General features: G+C 37.5%; 1 protein-coding gene and 1 pseudogene across 1 annotated transcript in view; both read left to right on the plus strand.

Annotated features, from left to right (window-relative positions):
• TAFA1 (TAFA chemokine like family member 1) overlaps positions 1–21,863 on the plus strand; it is a 507,254-nt gene that overhangs the window by 133,087 nt on the left and 352,304 nt on the right. The window lies entirely within an intron of this gene.
• LOC124525233 (uncharacterized) lies at positions 16,309–16,408 on the plus strand (annotated as a pseudogene).

The following is a 21,863-nucleotide window of genomic DNA, read 5'->3' on the forward strand; positions in this document are numbered from 1 at the left end:
GGCATTTTGCATGTAGAGAGGCAAGGAGAGAATCCTGCAGCTGGAACTGGGAATACCTGCATCCTTTAGAAGTCAGCCAAGCCGGGTGGTGACAGAAGGGAGAAATTCCAAGGCCCGGGAAAGAGAGTGGGTTGTGTTGTTGTTGTTCAATCACCTAGTCATTCAACACGCAATTGCTGAGTGCCTCCCCTATGACTAGCCCTGATCTAGAGGCAACAGACACCTCACATTACTTTTGATTGATAAAATACCTCAAGATTAATACCATTAACTTTGTTTTCCTAACTTCAGTACTGAAGGTTCCTCTGCTCTTGTCTGCATGTGTTTCTTAGTGAACTAGATCAGTCTTTCCACATTAGGACTATAATTTTTCCCACCTGAATCAGTAAAAGCTAAGTTTATTTTCTTCTTCCCCTATGGCTCAAAAGTGTGGACTCTATCAGTATTCTGACTATTAAATTACTTCATTTAAGTATATTCTGGTCATTCTCTGGAAGTCCCATTAACTGTGTTTGTACCTATCCGACATAGCGAAATTCTGAAAACACGCCAAGAGGAATATTTTGAGCCCAGGCAAGAATCAAAAAAAGGAAATATAATATACTCTTGCCTGAATGATTATGTTATCTGGAAAACCTAAAGTGCTTTATAGTGAGCTCTGTGTCCAGACTCAGAATGAGGAATGACAAAATTTTTAGATAAATTGGTTTGTAAAATATTTATGTGCACTTTAGTGGCACAGACAGGAGGTAATCTGTTTTGTATTGAATCAGCTTGGGACAGAAAAAAAAAAAAGTACAATGTTAATGAGATTTTTTAAAGCCACTTTTAAATTCATGTTGGCAAAAGACAAATAGTCAAGACTTTTAATTTCTATAAACTTAACGGCTGGAGAACAAATAAAGCTTTATTAACTTAAATAAAAGTAGCTTTTCTTTCAAGGGCATAGCAATTTATTTTTCTTTCTGTGTAATCTTCTGAAGGACTGCTCTCGTCTATGTATTGATCAGCCTTTTCCAGTGCGTTTAGCTGGATTTTAAGTATTGTTGGTTGGGGAGGAAAAAAAAATGCATAGCCTGACTGCAGGTTGATAGAGTGGGCAAACATGTGATGTGGGAGTTAACTGATAAGCATCTTTATACATGACTCTTGCTGTACAACCTTGGGTAGATGACAAAACCATGGGGACCCACTTTCTTAATTACTAAAGTCGCAGTGTGAACAAAATGGGTTGCAAGTGAATTCTACCATCACTTCTGTCACTTTCATAATGGCAGACGTCACTAATTCATTCCTGCACCTTCTTTCTCCAGGAAGCCAATCTCAAAATTGTCCTCAATTCAGTATTCTGAACAGCTCATCTCAAGAATTAGTAGCTGCTGTATAAATTTAAATGATTTGCCAATAAACAAGTAGATGATCTCTGGGTTCTATGATGCTGTGTAGAATCATAATTTTTTTTCCTATGTATCTTCTGTAGTTTGACATTCTGGTAATAAACCTACATTTTACAGCCTGCACATGTTAAGATATGGATAGAACCCGGAAGAGTGAATAGTTACTCGTGGTTATTTGAGGGACAATAAAATTGGCATGAAAGTTTTAACTTTGCCTTGTCCTAAAAATAAATCTGGGAGATAGGGGTGATATAGCAGTTATAATTGTTAAAATACATTTAACATTGGTCACTGTCAAGAATCCTACATGCAGCTCTAATTAAAAACTATGCACTCTGTTTGAAACCCTATGCATAATAGAGAACATTGTCTAATGTTCAAAAGATTGTGGAGACAAAGAAATCAATCCCCAGGTATATTAGTGTCTTGGTATAATGGTTTTCATTGTATAAACCATACTTTGAGGTAAATATTTGTGTTTGTATTAGCAAAGAAAACAACTTGTAATCTTTTTTTTTTTTTAATTTTTTTCCACGTTTTTATTTATTTTTGGGACAGAGAGAGAGCATGAACGGGGGAGGGGCAGAGAGAGAGGGAGACACAGAATCGGAAACAGGCTCCAGGCTCTGAGCCATCAGCCCAGAGCCCGATGCGGGGCTCGAACTCACGGACCGCGAGATCGTGACCTGGCTGAAGTCGGACGCTTAACCGACTGCGCCACCCAGGCGCCCCAACAACTTGTAATCTTTATAGATCTGGTCCCAGTTTTTTGGGGACCAAAAATGGGGAGTGGGTAGGTGTGTGTGTGTGTGTGGGGGGGGAGTGGAAATCCCTTAACATCTTACAATGGAAAACTTCAGGCAGCTGCTGACATATCAAAAGGTGCCCCTAGAACTTCCCGAATTCACCGTTATGACCCGGAGGTGAAAGGCACAACCTCCATGTTTAAGGAATCAATAAAATGTTATTTTAGTGCAAAAGCTTGAACTGTACTCTAATGTCAACACTATTACCTGAGTATTGTATGTGTCTCATCCCCGTTGGATGCTCTTCTATACTGGTGATCTAAATGAAAGAGCCTATTTGTGTACTGAAGAGGAAAAAATTCTCTTCGCTTGGCATGGTTCTTCCCCCAAGGCTCTTGAGGAACATGCTTGCTCATTTTCTTGTTCCCCTCATTGTTCAGTGCCTGTCTTCGAGGATTGTCAGGAGAATTCAGGGATTCTAGCAGACTACCTGGCAACAGTAAGTGCCCAGGAAGTGACACCTGTTATCTTTGTTGTTGATAGCATCGTTTCCATCTTTTTTTGTGTGTTTTAAATAGAACCTCTATGATGAATATTAGAGGAGTACTTAAATTTAGCTCAATTGAGATTTAATGGCTTCCTTTGGCCCCTGGATCTACCATTTTCTCTATCCTAGATTGATACCACTTACTAAACAAAATCTGTGATCTTGAGAAACTTATTTAACTCACTGTCTTCAGATGTGAAATGGAATGTGATGGTAGAAGCTACTTGTAAAGTCTTGGGGAGAGTTAGATGATGTGGTCAAGTGTCTCAGCGTAAAGTACGTGCTCAATTAGTATTTATTATTACATATCCCCCTTTTATTAGATGAGAAAATTAAGACTGTTGGTAGTTTCCTAGTTGTCAACAAATTTTTGTTCCAACCACATTCACTCTTGCCCTTGTAGTTTCTGTTTTCATAGTTGCTTGCTTTTGATGGTTTCTCTGATAACTCTACGGGAGAGACCCTCCACTCACAACCTATTTGTATATATTAGTTTTTCACCTACTTTAAAAATAGTTTTTCTTTCCTAATTGTTGTGTATGTCTTAACCAGTTTACAAAATAGCAAAATTTCTTGGGTGCCTGGGGGACTCAGTTGATTAAACCTCCAGCTCTTGATTTCAGCTCAGGTCATGAACTCACAGTTCATGAGTTTGAGCCCCATATCAGGGTCTGTACTTGTGGAGGCTGCTTGGGATTTTCGTTCTGCCTCTCTCTCTCTCTCTCTGCCATCCCCCAGTTCTCTCTCTCTGTCTCTGTCTCTCTGTCTCAAAATAAATAGAAAATTTTTTAAGAATTCCAAAATTTCTATAAAAGAGAAAACAGACCTTACCCGTAGGCTGTGTTCAACTTCTAGAGCCTAGCATAGAGATACCCTCCAGGAAAATATATTTTGTTTAATTAATACCTCAGAGCCCTTCTACAAACACATAGCCACAAAATCAAAACCACAAAGAGGAATAGAACTGTGGTTCTCAACATCGGCATTCTTAAGAATCTTCTATTAGATTTCATATCAATGCAAATTCTCATCATTCTTCCTGATTAACTGGGCCTACAGTGAAATCCTGGTAACTTTGTTTAACAACTGCCCTAGAATTAGGAAGTCAAATCCAGTAGCCACTAGCCATACACATGGTTGGTGTTAGTCTATTCAGGCTCCTATGCCAAAGTACTAGACTCCCAAAATACCAGACAGTTCTGAAGTCTCAGAACACACATGTGGTCAGGTGAGGACCTTCTTCAGGGTCACCGACTTCGTGTGGCTTCACATAGCAGAAGGGAGCTAGGGAATCTCTCTGGAGCCTCTGTTATAAGACACTAATCCTAATTCCTAGGGCTCTACCCTCATGACTACCCTAGGGCACCTTTCAAAGACCCCACCTCCTGCTGACATCATCTTTGGATAAACCAACAGACCATAGCATGGTTATTTAAATATTTAAATTAATTAAAATGAAATAAAAATTAAAATCCGATTCTTCATACTAGGGAAATCTCAAGCGTTGAACAGCCGGCCACATGTGGCTAGTGACCCACGTAAATATTTTCATCAGTAAAAAGTTTATTGGGAAGTTCTGCCCAATACTATTTTGATGAGCAGGATCCTTCAATAATACATTAAGAAATGTAGGAATAAATGTAGAGCCGTGAAAATTTTGTGCTTGTTGACTTCAACTTGAAAAACTATATTTGTATCTTAATAATAGTGGTAAGCATAGCAGCTCCACAGGTACAACAGCAGAACAAATATTGCAGCTGCCATTTTATTGGGTCCATTTTTGGTGCTGTCAGGTGCATTATATATATTATCTCCTTCGAATCTCAGAGTTCATATAAGTTGATAATATTCCTATTTCATAGGAACTGAAGAAATAAATTGCAGAAAACCTTTCAACTAGCAGGTAGAGACTCAGCTTGAAGCCTCGATCTGATTCTAAGACCAAGACCTACTCTCTCCACTTCATCAGAAGGTTCTACCTATACACGTTAAACTGGTTTTAAAGTCTAAAATTGATGCTGTACTTGGAATGTGTTAATTATTCTGGAAAAAGTATGCTAAAGGCTGAGTCAACCTTACGACCCTTGAGGTGAGGCTAAAAACGCTTGATTTCATTCATCTCCCCCAACCTAGGTTAAGTATCTCATTTCTGTATTCCCATAGTCCTCTCTCCTTACTTCTATCTTGCACAATTGACTCCAGGCTGAAATCACTTGCCGTGCTGACTGTACTTCCCTTGTAAATGTTGATGTTCTTGAGGATAGAAGCTGGATCTTGATCCTCCGGGTATTCCTGTTCCTAGTATAGGGTGGATGCTAAATAAATTTCTGATAGATGAGCTAATTAAAGAGGCTTAATTCTTGCCAATAAACTGGAAGATCTACTAGAAAGATGGGAATGACCATGTAAGCAGTGTCTAAATCTGCCAGGGACTGTACTAAAGAACATCCTTCTGGAACAATTTAGGCATACAGAGACTGAATGCAATCTGGAGTTTCATAGCTCAGACTCTTAGATCTATAAACTGTATAATCCCTTTTGAATCTCATGACCTTATCTCCCAATCTTGCATTTATGCAAAAATCTCCTTTCTGCTGACCGCTAGTGAAATGCTTTAGCTGGGTTGCTGATCGTTCTTCTTTTTTATTCTATAACAGATATGCTAATCTCAGGAACGATGCATTTCAGGTCTAGCATCATTAAATTAGTATCCCATTGCCTTGCTGCAATTTACTGCTGAGTCAGCATTTCCAGTACAATCTCTATTTTCCAGGGTTTCTAATTTGGCCATAAAAATTCACTCGGAGTAGAAGCTTGTCATAGGAAGTCCTGCTTCTGAATGGCATTTTTTTTCAAACAGAATCTTAAAATACATCGTTTAATGTAGGTGAACTATTGCAGAGTTTATAGATATTCAAGTGGAATTCTGGAAAGGGCCTTCAAGGCATTGTAACTTGTTCCTCAAAATGTTGACACTTCATCATGGACGTGTCATCAGGCAAGGTTTGAATAGATCCCTTTGTCCTGCCTTGGGTAATTGCCCTGGGTATATCGTGTAGAACATTTCCAGTTTTTGTGAACTCAATCAATTCTCCTTTTTGCAGAATTTCTTCTTTTTCATTACATTGTTTCCCCTTTCCATTTGTTTTTGTTCTTAGTTTTTCACCTCATGATCTCATCTACCACATCCATTATTTTTGCAGTGTGTGTGTGTGTGTGTGTGTGTGTGTGTGTATGTGTGTGAGATTGTGGTGTAAGAAGTGTCTACATGGGGAAATTGATATCAGTGCTTATGGTTGGCTCTCAAATGTTCACGTAGAATGATCCACTTTGCAGACGGTCTATATTTCTCCTCTGATTGTACTTTTCCCACCCATCTGAAATAAAACAGATTAACTCCTCTCCCCCCACTCCAATGCACCGTTAATGATTGTAAAGGCCTTTGTAGATTCTCTGAGGTATATCATTTTGGGAATGTATTGTGTTCTCCAGACTCGATAAAATCTCTTTGAAAGTCATTGATTTAAATGCTGCTCTACATATGCCACTATTTTGAAGTGTATGGGTCCCTTTTCTTCCATTCTATGGAGAAGTGAAGAGTAGTTGGTCATACATGAACTCTTCGTACAGTTGTCCATAATGGGTAGTGAAAAGGATTAAGTTCAGGCCACAGTGCAGCAGCCTAAAAGAGAATTTGAACATAGATGAATTCCCAGAAGTTTTGCTATTTTGTGCATGGAGAACCATCAACTGTTGGAATTTTAGAATTTCATCTTCTCCCTGATGAATGACTCTGAATCAACCAATAATGCTAACGGTGGAAAACATTGGTAAATTTGCAGCAACCTCCCTGGCGTAAAGTGGGAACCCCCAACACCCTTTCTGCTATTAGCAAAAGTGCCTAATCAGCAACAGTGAGATTCCCACTCCAAGCAGATTCTCTCCACTCCAAGCCTGTCTAAAGTCTTACGTTTAGAACAAGACTTTTTAGGGTAACACTTTGATCTTAAGCTGTCTCAGAATAAATAATTGTACAATTAGGCCAACTAAGCTTTTGAATATAAAGTGCATGGATGTAGCTAAAAAGATAAGCTTAGACTGTTTTATTTATTCAGGAGCATCTGTTCCATGCCAGGTACATGGCTCTGGTCTAAAGAAGCAAAAAGTAAAGAAGATGTGTCCTCTACCCTCAAATTGCCTGCAATCTGTTATGCAAAACAGATTCCTGACTGGTACCCTATAGTGCATTTTAGAATTAAAATAAGGTCTGTTTATTCAGCAAATATTCATTAAGTGTTATCTATGTTCAGGGCACTATTCTAGACTGTGGGAGTAGACTGATGAACTAAATAGGCAATACCTTGCCCTCCCATCTCCCAGGAAAGAAGAATGCACCAGTAGTCACCGTGTGTGTGTGTGTGTGTGTGTGTGTGTGTGTGTGTGTGCGCACGTGCACTCACGCATGTTTGGGGGTGGGGTGTGTGTGGCTAGTGACTTGGTTTTGCCCACTGCTATATCCCCTCCATCTAGTACAGTACCTGGTGCATAGTATATACTCAGTAAATATTTGGGAACTTGAATAAAAATAATCATGAGTAAAACAAGGTCACATGTGCCTCAAAAGGAGAAACCCTCGTATGGCAAAGTGATCATCAGGGACGAAGGAAGGACTAGTTCCTTCTGTCTGCATCAGCTTGAGAAGTCCAGCCTGACCTTGAGTTGTTTGGAGGAGATGGAAGAGTGGAGAGAAGCGAAGCAGCAATGTCAAACGAGGGAGAGAAAAGCTCAAACAAGTGTAGATGTGAAAGACCATAAGGCATTCCAGAAATTCACTGCAACCCAAGCTCAGAGACTGGACAGGTGGTTTGGAACTCGACCGTGAAAGTCTTACTTGCCAGGGACAAGGTTTTGCTCTCCTATGGATTAGTGACACCTGAAAATGTTTAAGCAGAGTAGGTCTTGAACCCATCTGCATTTCTGAGTTTCTCCTTTCCTGAGCCACCTCTACCACCATCTTGGGTAGTGTTTTGTCCTTCCTGTTAGTACATTTTCTTCCTCATCTGTCAGTCAATGAGACGGCTTACCATTCCTTTGAAATTTCGTCAGATCTGTCCTTTATGGTGAACAGAGTTGGATCCTGTGTCTCCTTACTTAGAAAGTCACTAAACAACTTGGCATCTTGAAACCTCTTGCAAGGAAGAGCCACCTTCCTGGAGCAGCTAACGGGATGCGCTGCAGAGTGGGTGAGAGACCAACAGTGCAATCGGTAACATAAAGAACGCCAGCAGAATCTGCCTTCTCACATTAAAAATTAACAATTTGCAATCTACAGCAAAGCCTGCCACACTCCTCCCTTGTGAAGCTCATAACGGGAGAAAGCACCCTCCCCAGAGGATAAGAAGGGAACATTTTTATACAGAGGTGCCAATTTAATCATCAGAGGAAAGTTCTGCGTATCAAAGGGAGGGCAGAACTCTCAGGAAGAGGCTGGTGGTTTAATAGCCCATTTGTGAGTCCTGAAATCCCGTTATAGGCTTGTATAAAGGCCAGAGGAAGTACATCCGCCACGAAGCCTTGCGCAGAGTAGACATGCAGTAAATATCTTCTGAATGATAAATAAGACCAAGGATGTAAACTAGCCACCTCTGGCAGATGCCTCAGCAGTAAGAATATTCTTAACATCATTTGCAGAAGCTTTACAGTTTATACAGGCTTTCATTAACGCTGTCATTTTTATCTTCATTACTACCGAGCATGAGACGAGAATTTTCACCATGATTCGCAGGGGTCTTAGGAATGGGAAGGGCACTAGTCAAGGTCATGTGGCTGCTTAGTGCTGTGGTTGGGACACGTACTCACGTCTACCGGATCATAATGTAGGATGTTACTTCTGTGCTCAAAGAGGGTAAGTCCCACACAGTGATGCTCTCATTCTTTAGGTGTGGTCTTAGGCGACTGCTTCAGAATCAGCTAGTAAGAGTCAAAATGCAAACTGGAGGCCTTCACCCAATCAAACTCTCTTGAAGTAGGATCCCGGGGGGGAATCTCTATTATTAATGGCAGTGCTTCAGAATTCTCACCATTGTTGTCTATTTATTGGTCCTAACAAACTTCTTTCTTTTTTTTTTTTTTCTCTAATTTTATATCTTTGCAAATACAAGACAAATTTGATTTGTTAAGTTCACTCTGAATCACTACACCTTGTTTTAGGTTGTATTCCTCCCAGCCTGGTGGCATTGGGTGTAACTAAAGATTCTTAAATCTCAAAATTTGATGAATTAGGGTGTGCCTATCAACTCACTTAATGTTGTTAGAGCAAATCATTCCCTGAAGATCCCAGCGTGTTCAGCACATAATGTAATAAACCACATAGTCATTTTCTGTTGTATATTAATATATTTGCCAACTTGGGAGCAAATAGTTAAAAACTGTACAACTTTGTATTTCTGGAAAGACTCCATCCTTAATCGCCATCACCCATTTAACCCATCTCCCCACTCATCTCCCCTCTGGTAAAAATCAGTTTGTTCTCTGTAGTTAAAAGTCTGTTACTAGGAGGTGCCTGGGGTGTTCAATCACTTGGCTGTCCAACTCTTGATTTCGGCTCAGGTCACGATCTCAAGGTTTGTGAGTTGAAGCCCCATGTCAGGCTCTGATGTAGTCTTTTGATGTAGTCCCAATAGTTTATTTTTGCTTTTATTTCCCTTGCCTGAGGAGACCTATCCAGAAAAAAAGTTGCTTGTGCTGCCTTCTAGGATTTTTATGGTTTCAGGTCTCTCACTGAGGTCTTTAATTCATCTAGAGTTTATTTTTGTGTATGGTGAATGTGGTCAGCTTTCATTCTTTTGCATATAGCTGCCCAGTTTTCCCAGCACCATTTGTTGAAGAGACTGTCTTTATCCCATTGCATATTCTTTACTCCTTTGTTGAAAGTTAATTGACCATATAATGGTGGGTTTATTTCTAGGCTTTCTATTCTGTTTCGTTGTTCTCCGTGTCTATTGTTAAGCCAGTACTATACCGTTTTGATCACGACAGCTTTGGAATATAACTTGAAGTCTGGAATTGTGATACGTCCAGCTTTGCTTTTCTCTTTCAAGATTGCTTTGGCTACTTGCAGTCTTGTGTGTTTCCATACAAAGTTTATGATTGTTTGTTCTAGTTCTGTGAAAAATGCTGTTGGTATTTTGATAGCGATTGAATTGAATCGGTTGGTTGCTTTCGGTAGTATAGACATTTTAGCAAGATTTGTTCTTCCAATCCATGAGGGTGAAATGTCTTCAAATTTATTTGTGTCATCTTAAGTTTCTGTCACCAGTGTTTTATAGTCTTTCACCTCTTTGGTTAAGTTTATTCCTAGGGATCTGGTAATTTTTGGCTCCGTTGCAAATGGGATTGTTGCCTTAATTTCTCCTTCTGCTGCTTCATCATTAGTATATAGAAATGCAACAGATTTCGGCACAGAGATTTTATATCTTGTGACTTTACTGAATTTATGTATCAGTTTTAGTTGGATGGGGTATTTCAGGTTTTCTGCAAAATGTATCATGTCATCTGCAAAATGGTCTAAGTGTTACTTTTTCCTTACCAGTTTGGATGAGTTTTATTTGTTTTTGTTGTCTAATTGCTGTGGCTAGGACTGAGGGTAGTGTGTTGAATAAAAGTGGTGAGAGTAGACATCCTTGTCTTGTTGCTGACTTTAGGGGAAAAGCTCTCCGTTTTTGATGTTTGCTGTGGTTTTTTCATACATGGCCTTTATTATGTCAAATTATGTTCACTCTAAGCTGACTTTGTTGAGGGTTTTTATCATGAATGGATTGTATGCTTTGTCAAATGCTTTTTCTGTGTCTATTGAAATGATCTTATGGGTTTTATCCTTTCTCTTATTTATGTCATGTATCATGTTAATTGATTTGTGAATATTGAACCACACTTGTACCCCAGGAATAAATCCCACTTGATTGTAGTGAGTGATTTTTTTTAATGTATTATGGAATTCAGCTTGCTAGTATTTTGTTAAGTATTTTCACATCTATGTTCATCAGGGATATTGTTTGTAGTTCTCTCTCTGTCTCTCTCTTTTTTTGTGTGTGTGGCATATTTATCTGGTTTTGGTATCAGGGTAATGTTGGCTTCATAGAATGAATTTGGAACTTTTCCTTCCTTTTCTGTTTCTTGGAACATTTTGAGAAGAATAGGTATTAACTCTTCTTTAAATTTTTTTTTTTCAACGTTTATTTATTTTTGGGACAGAGAGAGACAGAGCATGAACGGGGGAGGGGCAGAGAGAGAGGGAGACACAGAATCCGAAACAGGCTCCAGGCTCTGAGCTGTCAGCCCAGAGCCCGACGCGGGGCTCGAACTCCCGGACCGCGAGATCGTGACCTGGCTGAAGTCGGACGCTTAACCGACTGCGCCACCCAGGCGCCCCATTAACTCTTCTTTAAATGTTTGGTGGAATTTGTCTGTGAAGCCATCTGGTCCTGGAGTTTTGTTTCTTGGGAGGTTTTTGATTTCTGATTCAATTTCTTTGCTAGTTGTCCACCTATTCACATTGTTTTGATTGGTTGTACATGATATCAGGGTAATTTCTATTCCAGGATAGGAATTAAATTCAGAAGACACTGGTTTTTCTTCAAATCCTACTGGCAGTTTATAATTGTGGCCAATAAATTCTGGTATCAAGGGCTTAGCTAAAAATTATTTATGATATTTGAAGTTATTTTACCTACCATGAGCTTGAAAATCTTTTTATAAAAACTTAGTTCAAGTAATCTAAACCTGCTGCTTAAGCCATTCAAGTAAGCGTATTTGGAGAGCCTGGGTGGCTCAGTCAGTTAAGTGTCTGACTCTTGGTTTGGGCTCAGGTCCTCATTGCCCCATGTGGGGCTCTGTGCTGACAGCATGGAGCCTGCTTGGGGTCCTTTCTCTCCCTCTCTCTGTCCTTCCCTGGGTTTCATGCATACACAAGCTTTCTTTGTCTTTCTCAAAATAAATACATTTAAAACAACAACAACAAAAAACACAAACAAGCATATATATATATATATATATATATATATATATATATATACATATGTGCATATATATATATATTACATAACATATAAAGTCTGTACCTTAATTCTCAGAGTATACAGCCTTTATTTCATTTATAACATATCACTTATTTGCAGTAGTATTGGTACTGGAATACCTACCTTTTTCTCTGCATTAGATCTGTACTTCATTTTTTTTAATGTTTTTTTTTTGTTTTTGTTTTTTGTTTTTTTGAGAGAGAGAAAGAGTATGGGTGGTGGAAGGGCAGAGAGAGAGAGAGGGAGACACAGAATCTGAAGCAGGCTCCAGGCTCTGAGCTGTCAGCACGGAGTCTGATGTGGGGCTCGAACTCACAGACCATGAGATCATGACCTGAGCCAAAGTCAGATGCTCAACCGACTGAGCCACCCAGGCGCCCCAGATCTGTACTTCCTTAAGGGAAGGGTCATATTTTTAACATCTTATATCTTGCACAAGGTCTTAAGCAAAACAGGTGTCACAACACTGGGCCTCTATCGTGTCCTGAAATGATTCATGTCTCCAAGAATTGGTGCCCTTCTCCTGTTGAATCAGAGTTGACATTGAGTGACCAACAGAATATGCCAAATGTAGTGATGTGTGACTTCCAAACCTTGGTCATAAAAGGCACCGGAGCTTCTTCTTTTCTTGGATCATTCACTCCAGGGGATACCAACTCTCGTGTCATGATGACTCTCAAACAACCTTTTGCCCATGTGGAGTGGAACTGAGGCTGCTGAATAAAAACCCAACACAAAGCTGCTAACCTTGTAGTTGAATCACCTTGGAAGTGAGTCTTTTTGACACCACCATTACCTGACTGCAACAAAACAGAATCCAAGCTGGAATCACCCAACCAAGCAGTCCCAATTTGCTTTACCACAGAAACCACAGACCAATAGTTGCTTGATCACATAGCAACTGAACATCTGTTTAATGGATAGGACTTTTATGGCTAATGGATGATCATCATTGCTTTAAGCCAATAACTTTTGGGTAATTTGTTACTCAACAATAGAAAATAAATACACAGTTTTATGACTAGAGACAAGAGCATGATGTGAAAGATTCAGGTTATTGGATGCATGCCAACTGCCATAATGATCATAATCTATATCTCATTCTGTTGGTTTATATGAAGATTTTAAGAGAAAAATTAATTTTTAACTAGGTTTTAGAAGAATAGATTATGGTGGTGAGGTAGAGAAAACAACTCCTACTTGTGGTAAATTCTCAAAAGATTAAACCTTCAGTGGTTGGTCAGAAGGTTTGATATCCTGGTAATGAGAAAGGATGCAAGTTGCAGAAAAGGCAAATTTGGAAATTTAAGAAAGACCTGTCAGGAAGCCCTTCCAAAATGGTGGAATAAGTCCCTGTAAAAATCTGCTCTCTGTAAAAGCAATAACAATTGCAAACATTCTCTAAATCAGCTTGTGTAGGAATTTGGAAGTAAAGGCTTCTAATAATTAATGTAGCACTTATTCAAAGAATGCAGCTGAATGTCAGTAAGAAAAGCAAGCTTTGTGACATCTTAAGTTTTCTTATTCCCGTTTCCCTGTCCAGGCAAGGTAGTAGCTGTGGAAACCGATAACCTCGCAACCATGCTACTTGTCAAAACCAACAGTTTGTGAGGCGCTGGGTAGGGCAAAACAGTTTGGGTTCTCTCAACAGCCCGATCCCTGGAGTATTTTCATTATTTTTCTTATCCAGTAGCTCCTTGAAAAAAACCAATTCTTAGGGCTTTCTTTTATGTAGTCTGATGCAGATTTGTCTGTGCAAACAGCCTATCCCGAGTGTTAAAACAGTCAGCTGCAGTGATTTAATCCTGAGGCAGGGATACAAGTGCTGACCAAAAAAATTAAAAGGAAGAACTGAGAAATAAGATGTCCATAGGAACATTTTAAATGCTCCAGCATATTTTAAATACTCGAATAAAAGCCCAGAAGTAACACACATGTTCAGGGCTGTGCCCATGTCCGAAATAAACTGAGAAGGTCCTGAACTGTGTTTTATCTGTGGGTCATATTGAGACTCAGTCCAGGGCAAAAGTGGAAAGCTAATTCAGAGTTGTAAAATGCCAGAACACTGGAGCCACGTCCTAAAACATACAGATACTCAGCAAAGACTGGGATACCTACTGGTTCCAGTTATTTAAGGAAATCTCTAACCATTCACTAGCTGACACTTAAGTTCCTCAAGCAGAGATGTGAGTGGCCACATGTACACACAATTCAGACATTACACAATTAGTCTGGAAAATTCACTGAACCATCACCAGTAACAATAGCAAATGTTGTGGAGGTGTGGGAGGCACCGTAAAGCCTCCTCCCCAAAGACGTAGAAGTTCTCATGGTCAGGAGATAGGAATCTGTTCTGTTACCTGAAAAGGAGGAGTTAAATTAGCCAACAGCTGGCTTGGAAGAGATTATCCTGGATTATCTAGTTTCCAATTTAAAGGCTCTTTGAATGTGGAAGAGAGAGGAAGAAGACTTCTTCTCCTAGGGATAAAATGTGGCAAAGATTCAAAGAGCTGCTAATGACTTGGAGGAAGTGATAGGGCCACCAGTAAAAGAATGCAGGCAGTGTCTAGGAACTAGAAAAACCTTAAAAGAAAGAAAACAGATTCAATCACAGAGCCTCCGGTAGGAATGTTGTCCCACCAACACTTTGGTTTTAGCCTGTTGAGACTCATTTTGGACTTAGGACCTGCAAAGCTGTAAAATGATACATTTGCATAGTTTTAAATCACTAAATTTGTGGTAACTTGTTTCAGTGGCAAGGGGAAAGTAATATGGGGTCAGGGAGGACATGCTTTTCAGAATTGCAAGATTATATATTTAAAATGACAGGTTACAAAAAAAGAGGAAAGCATGTCCCATACCCTGGAAGAAAGCCAGTCAATAGAAACTATCCCAGAGCCAGCACAAATGTCAGACTTCATAAACAAAGACTGTAAGTAAGCTATTAAGAGCATTGAGTGAGGAAAAAAAAAAAAAGCATTGAGTGAACTACATTAAAAGTGTTTAATAAAAGTTAGGTCTAAAGATGAGTGAAAAGTTTGAGAAAAATGTCTCACCAAATTGTCAATAAAGAGACATTATAAAAGAAAGAGGCAAATAGAAGTTCTTTGAGTTCTTGACATAATAAATGCCATATATGAAAAACCCACACCAAACATCATCAGAAACTCAGAGCTTTTCCCCTAAAGTCGGCAACAAGACAAGGATGTCTACTCTCACCACTTTTATTCAACATACTACCCTCAGTCCTAGCCACAGCAATTAGACAAGCAAAACAAATAAAAGGCATCCAAATTGGTAAGGAAAAAGTAACACTTAGACCATTTTGCAGATGACATGATACATTTTGCAGAAAACCTGAAATACCCCATCCAACTAAAACTGATACATAAATTCAGTAAAGTCACAAGATATCTCTGTGCCGAAATCTGTTGCATTTCTATATACTAATGATGAAGCAGCAGAAGGAGAAATTAAGGAAACAATCTCATTTGCAATGGAACCAAAAATTACAAGATCCCTGGGAATAAACATTTGATCTGGCAGAAGAGAGAACAAAGAAAATTTGAATATAGATCAATTTAGTCCAAGATTTCTACTATAATCTTCCTTCCTCCCTTCCTTTCTTTAAGAATATTCTTTATTTAAGAATAAACCATTCTTAAAAAAGAATGAAGAAAATGAACAGAACCTCAATCTGTGGGAACCTCATTACATGTACAGATATATAGATAAATGAATTAAGAAAAACGAGGGAAACAGAAAAAATAGTGAAAAATGACATAAATATTTTTAAATTAAAAAAACCTGAATTCCTAACAGGATAAACTCACAGAGATGCACACCTACACATATGTTCAAGTTGTCAAAATACAAAAATAAATCTTGAAAGCAACAAGGAAAAACAGCTCATCATGCACAAGCCTCCTCAAAAAGATTAACATCACTTTTCATCAGAAATCATGAAGCCTAGAAGGTAGTAGGGATGCACTCCAAGGAAGAAATAGATAATTCAATAATGATAGACTTCAGTCTTCAATACCACCCTGTCAATAATGGATAGAATAACACAGAAATAGAAAGCTTAAAAAATAGATTTAAGAAGCATCTATACGGCACTTCAACCAATAACAGAATGTACATTTTTCTCCCAAATACATGTGGTACATAGTCCAGGATAAGCCATATGTAAGTCCATAAAACCAGCCTTGATAAATGTAAAAGGATAAAAATCATAAGTTTATTCTCCAACCATAAGGGGATCAAATTTGAAATAACAGAAGGAAATTGGGGAAATCCACAAATAGGTGAAAATTAGATAACATAGTCATATATAGTCAAGGTGTCAAAGACGAAAACCGCCAATGTTACACAATACATTGTGGTAAATAAAAATGAAGATATAAAATACTAAAACTTACGGGATGTTACAAAAAAGGAGTTGCTTAGAGGGAAATGTATAGCAATGAATACTTATATTGAAAAAGAAGAAACATTTAAAACTAACAGCCTAATCTTCCACTTAAGAAACAAGAAAAATAATGCTCACTTTGGCAGCACATATATTAGAACAATGCAGAGAAGATGAGCGTGGCCCTGTGCAGGGATGACGTGCCAATTTGTGATGTGTTCCATATTTCAAAACAAAACAAGAAAAATAAGCACAAGTTAAACTGGAAGAAGGAAAGAAGAAAGGAAGGGAGGGAGGAAGGAAGGGAGAAAGAAGGGAGGGAGGGAGTGAGGAAGGAAGGAAGGAAGGGAAGGAGGAAGGATGGGAGGGAGGGAGTGAGGAAGGAAGAAAGGAAGGGAGGAAGGAAGATTATAGTAGAAAAAAATGAAGCAGATAATAGAAAAACATGGGAGAAAATCAAAACTTTGTGTTTTGAAAACACAACAAGATTGACAAAACTTTACCTAGATTGATCTGGAGGAGAGAAGACTCAAATATCAAATCATTACAATAAGGAGTCAAGAAGGGAATATCACTAATGATATTACAGAAATAAAAATAATGAGAAAATAATCTGAGTAATTGTATGCAAACAAATTAAACAAATTCCTAGAATGAAGTTTCTAAAAGTGAAGGAAGAAAAAATGTGACTATACCTGTAACAAGCACACATAATACATTAGTAATCAAATAATTTCCTGCAAAGAAAAGCCCAGGCCAAGATGGTTTCATTGATGATCAAACCTTAAACAATTAACACCAGTGGTTCGCAACGCCTTCTAAAAAAATAAAAGAGAACATAATGCTTCCCAGCTCATTCTGAGTCTGGTAGTGTTCTGGTAACAAAATCAGACAAAGCTCAATATCCCTTATGAATATAGACATATCCTCATACAAAATACTTGTAAGTAGAATCCAGGAATATATGGAAAGGATTATACTCCATCACAAAGTAGAATGTTTCCCTAGAATGCAAAGTTGGTTTAACATATGAAAATCAGTATAATAGACCATATTAATAGACTAATGGAAAACATCACATGACCGTCTCAGTAGATGCAAAAAAAAAAAAAAAATTGACAAAAGCCAATAGCCTTTCCAAAACAAACAAACAAACAAACAAACTAAAAACTAGGAATGTAAAGGAATTTTCTAAACCTAATAAATTAGGTCCACAAAAATCCCACAGCTAATAGCACACTTAACGGTCAAAGAAGAAATGCTTCCTTCTCTAAGATCAGTAACAAAAAAAGGATGTCTGTTCTCACCACTTCTATTCAACATTGTTTTGGAGGTTCTAGTCAGGGAAATTACAAAAGGAAAGTAAATACATGTATCCAGATTGGGCACATTGGGAAGAAGTTAAACTATCTCTATTTACTGATGCCCATGATCTTGATTTAGAAAATCCAGTGGAGTCCACTAAAAATCTTTTAGAATGAATAAATTATTATTAGAACTAATAAATGAGTTTGGCAAAATTCTAGAGTACAAGGTCACTATCAAAAAGTCTCTTCTAGGGGCGCCAGGGTGGCACAGTCGGTTAAGCGTCTGACTTCAGCCAGGTCACGATCTCGCGGTCCGTGAGTTCGAGCCCCGCGTCGGGCTCTGGGCTGATGGCTCAGAGCCTGGAGCCTGTTTCCGATTCTGTGTCTCCCTCTCTCTCTGCCCCTCCCCCGTTCATGCTCTGTCTCTCTCTGTCCCAAAAATAAATAAAGGTTGAAAAAAAAATTTAAAAAAAAAAGTCTCTTCTATGGGGGCAGCTGGGTGGCTCAGTTGGTTAAGCACCCAACTTCAGCTCAGGTCATGATCTCATGGTCCGTGGGTTCGAGTCCCACATTGGGCTCTGTGCTGACAGTGTGGACCCTGCTTCAGATTCTGTCTTCCTCTCTCTCTCTCTCTGTACCTCCCCTTCTCATGCTCACTCTCTCTCTCAAAAATAAACATAAAAAAATTTAAAGTCTTTTGTATATTTATATACTAGTAATGGAGACTCTCAAAATTAAGAAGCAATTAAACTTTTATTAGCAACAAAATAAAATAGGAATAAACTTTTAAAAAGTGCAAGACGTATACACTGTAAATTATAAAACATGGCTGAAAAAATTAAATGTCACAGTTAATTTAAAAGATCATATGGTCATGATTGAGTTAACGTTAAGACAAAAATTTGATCCACAGAGTCAATGTAATCTGTCAAAATTCCAATTACTTTTTTACATTTTGAAAAGCTGATCTTAAAATTCATATAGAAGTGCAAAGAACCTAGAATAGTCAAAACAGGATCATGTGTTTCTGCCATGAGGATGGAAATTATTATTATATATATAACAGAATTTTCATCCTTATGCTATATATGTTTTATATATATCCTGTGTGTATGCAATAGTAATGAGAATCCAGAAATAACTCTTACATTACAGTTAACTGATTGTGACAGAGATGCCAACCAAGTTCAGTGGGGAAACAACTGTCTATTCAACATCTAGATAAGTTAATGCAAAAAATGAAGTTGGACCCCTACCTCACGCCATATGAAAAGATACTTTATAATGGATTACAGAACTAAAAGTAATAGCTAAAACTATAAAACAGTGTGAAGAAAATGGGAGTAAATCTTTGTGACCTTGTATCAGGCAGTAGGTTAGTAGCTAGGACACAGAAAGAACAAGCAATGAAAGAAGAAATGTTGAGTTCAATTTTATCAACTATTACTGACCCTTATGAATAAACTTGTATTTCAAGGACACCATCAAGAAGTGAAAATACAAATCCAGGGGCGCCTGGGTGGCTCAGTCAGTTAAGCATCTGACTTCGGCTCAGGTCATGATCTAGCGGTTCCTGAATTCAAGCCCTGCGTCGGGCTCTGTGCTGACAGCTCAGAGCCTGGATCCTGCTTTGGATTCTGTGTCTCCCTCTCTCTCTGCCCCTCCCCCGCTCACACTCTGTCTCTCTCTGTCTTGCAAAAATAAATAAAATGTTAAAAAAAAAGAGAGAAAATACAGATCCAGAATGGGTGAAAGTATTTTCAGATTACATACTTGATAAATGTATAGTGTCTAGAATATATAAAAAACCCTTTTAACTCAACAATAAAAAAAAAGTTTTAAAGTGGGCAAAGAATTTGAATAAACATTTCTCCAAAGAAGACTTACACATGGCAAATAAGCACATAAAAATATGTTCAAAATAATGAGTAATTCAGGAAATAGAAATAATTACAATGAAACACAATTTCACCCCTATTAAGATGATTAAAATAAAAATGATAAAAACAAGAATTAGAAAGGATATAGGGAAACGGGAAGCCTCATACACCTAGGCATTGCTGATTGGATTGTAAAATGGTGCAGCCACTTAGGACAATAGTTGGGCATTTTTTTTTGGAAAAAAATTAGTTACTGAAGTATAATGACATGTAGTAACCTATTTCAGCTGTACATTAAAATAGTTTGATAATTTTATATAGTATGAAATGATCACCAAAATAACTCCAGTTACCATCTATCACCATACAAAATTCTGATAATATCACTGACTATATTCCCTATGTGGTACACATCCCCATGACTTAATTATTTTATAACTGTAAGTTTGCACCTCTCTATTCTCTTCACTTATTTTGCCACCTTCCCTATCCCTCCCCACCCTGGTCACCAGGTTTGTATCTTATATCTATTAGTGTATTTCTGTTTTGTTTATTATTGTTTCTTAGGTTCCACATATAAGGTAAATCATGTGGTATTATTTTTGTCTGACTTACTTCACCTAGGAAAGTGCTCTCGAGGTTCATCCATGTTATTGCAAATGGCAACATTACATTTTTTATGGCTGAATAATATTCCCTTGCATATATTTATCCCATATCTTCTTTATCCATTAATTTAGCAATGTACACTTAGGTTGTTTGCATATCTTGGCTATTATAAATAGTTCTGTAATGAACACAGTGGTGTATATATCTCTTGAGATAGATTTTTTTTTGTTTTCTTTGGATTAAAAAAACATAATCGGCATTGGTAAATCATATTGTAGTTCTGTTTTTAATTTTTTGAAGAATCTTATTTTTCTCCATAGTGCCTGCACCTATTAAACATTCCTACCAACGGTGGATGAGAATTCCCTTTTAATTACATCATTGCTAACATATTATTTTTTTTTTCTTTTTGATAATAGACTATCTGATGGGCATGGCCTAATATTATGTTGTAGCTTTGATTTGCATTTCATTGATGATTAGTGATATTGAGCATGTTTTCATGTATGCATTGGCCAATCTGCATGTCTTTGGAAAACTGTATATTCAAGTCCTCTGTCCATATTTTATTATGTATTTTATTTAATTTTTAAAAATTTTTAAATTTATATGTATATTTATTTTATTATTTGTGTTTTTGTTATTAAGTTGTATAACTTCTTTATGTATTTTGAATATTAACCTCTTATTTGATGTATGGTTTACAAATATCTTCTCCCATTCACTATGTTGCCTTTTTGTTTTGTTGATAGTTTTCTTGGGTGTGGAGTTGCTTTTTAGTTACATATAATCCCATTTGTTTATATTAGCTTTTGTTGCACTTGCCTGAGGAAAGGGTCCAAATATATATATATATATATATATATATATATATATATATATATATATATATATATATATAGCTAAGGCTGATGTCCAAGAGCTTTCTGCCTGTATTAGGTGAAAATAAAATCCTTGGGTGAATTTCTTTAAAACAAACTTCCTGCCCATGTTTTCTTAAAGGAATTTTATGATTTCAGGTATGGTTTCAAGTCTTTAATACCATTTGAATTTATTTTTGTATATGGTGTAAGATAGTGGTCCAATTTCATGCTTTTGCATGTAGTTGTCCAGTGTGTTTATTTCTGGGCTGTCTCTTCCATTGATCTATGTGTCTGTTTTTCATATCAGTACCATGCTGTTTTGATTACTATAGCTTTGTAATATAGACTGAAATCAGGGGGCATGATGCCTCCAGCTTTGTTGTTTCTCAAGATTGCTTTGGCTTATTCAGGGTCATTTGTTGTTCCATACAAATTTTATAATAGTTCTAGGTCTGTTAAAAATGTCATGGTATTTTGAAAATAATTGCATAGAATATGTAGGATTCTTTAGGTAATATGTACATTTTAAAAATATTCTTCCAGTTAATGAGTATGGTGTATTTTTTCATTTGTGTTGTTGTTCTTTCATCAAAGTCTGAGTTTTCAGAGTCCTGCATCCCATAGATTTTGGAAAGTTGTGTTTTCATTTTTATTTGTCTCAAGGTACTTTGTGATTTACTCTGCTATATTCATTCACCTGGTTTAGTAGCGTGTTGTTTAGTCCCCATGCATTTATTTTTTTTCCAGTTTTCTTCTTGTAATTGATGTCTACTTTTATGCCATTATGGTTGGAAAGGATGCTTGATAGGATTCAGTTTTCTTTAATTTATTGACTTGTTTTATAGCCTAAGGTGTGATCTGTCCTGGAGAATGTTACAGGTATACTTGAAAGAAATGTGTATTCTTCAGTTTTTTGGATGAAATGTACTGTGTATATCTGTTTAGTCCATCTGGTCTGATGTGTTAAGGCCAATGTTTTCTTTTTTTTTGTTTTTTAAAGGTTTTCATAGACATACACTGATTCTT

Source organism: Lynx rufus, unplaced genomic scaffold, assembly GCF_022079265.1.
Source record: "Lynx rufus isolate CCGP_SWC_20201006 ecotype Redwood Valley unplaced genomic scaffold, mLynRuf1.p SCAF_4, whole genome shotgun sequence".
Lineage (NCBI taxonomy): Eukaryota > Metazoa > Chordata > Mammalia > Carnivora > Felidae > Lynx > Lynx rufus.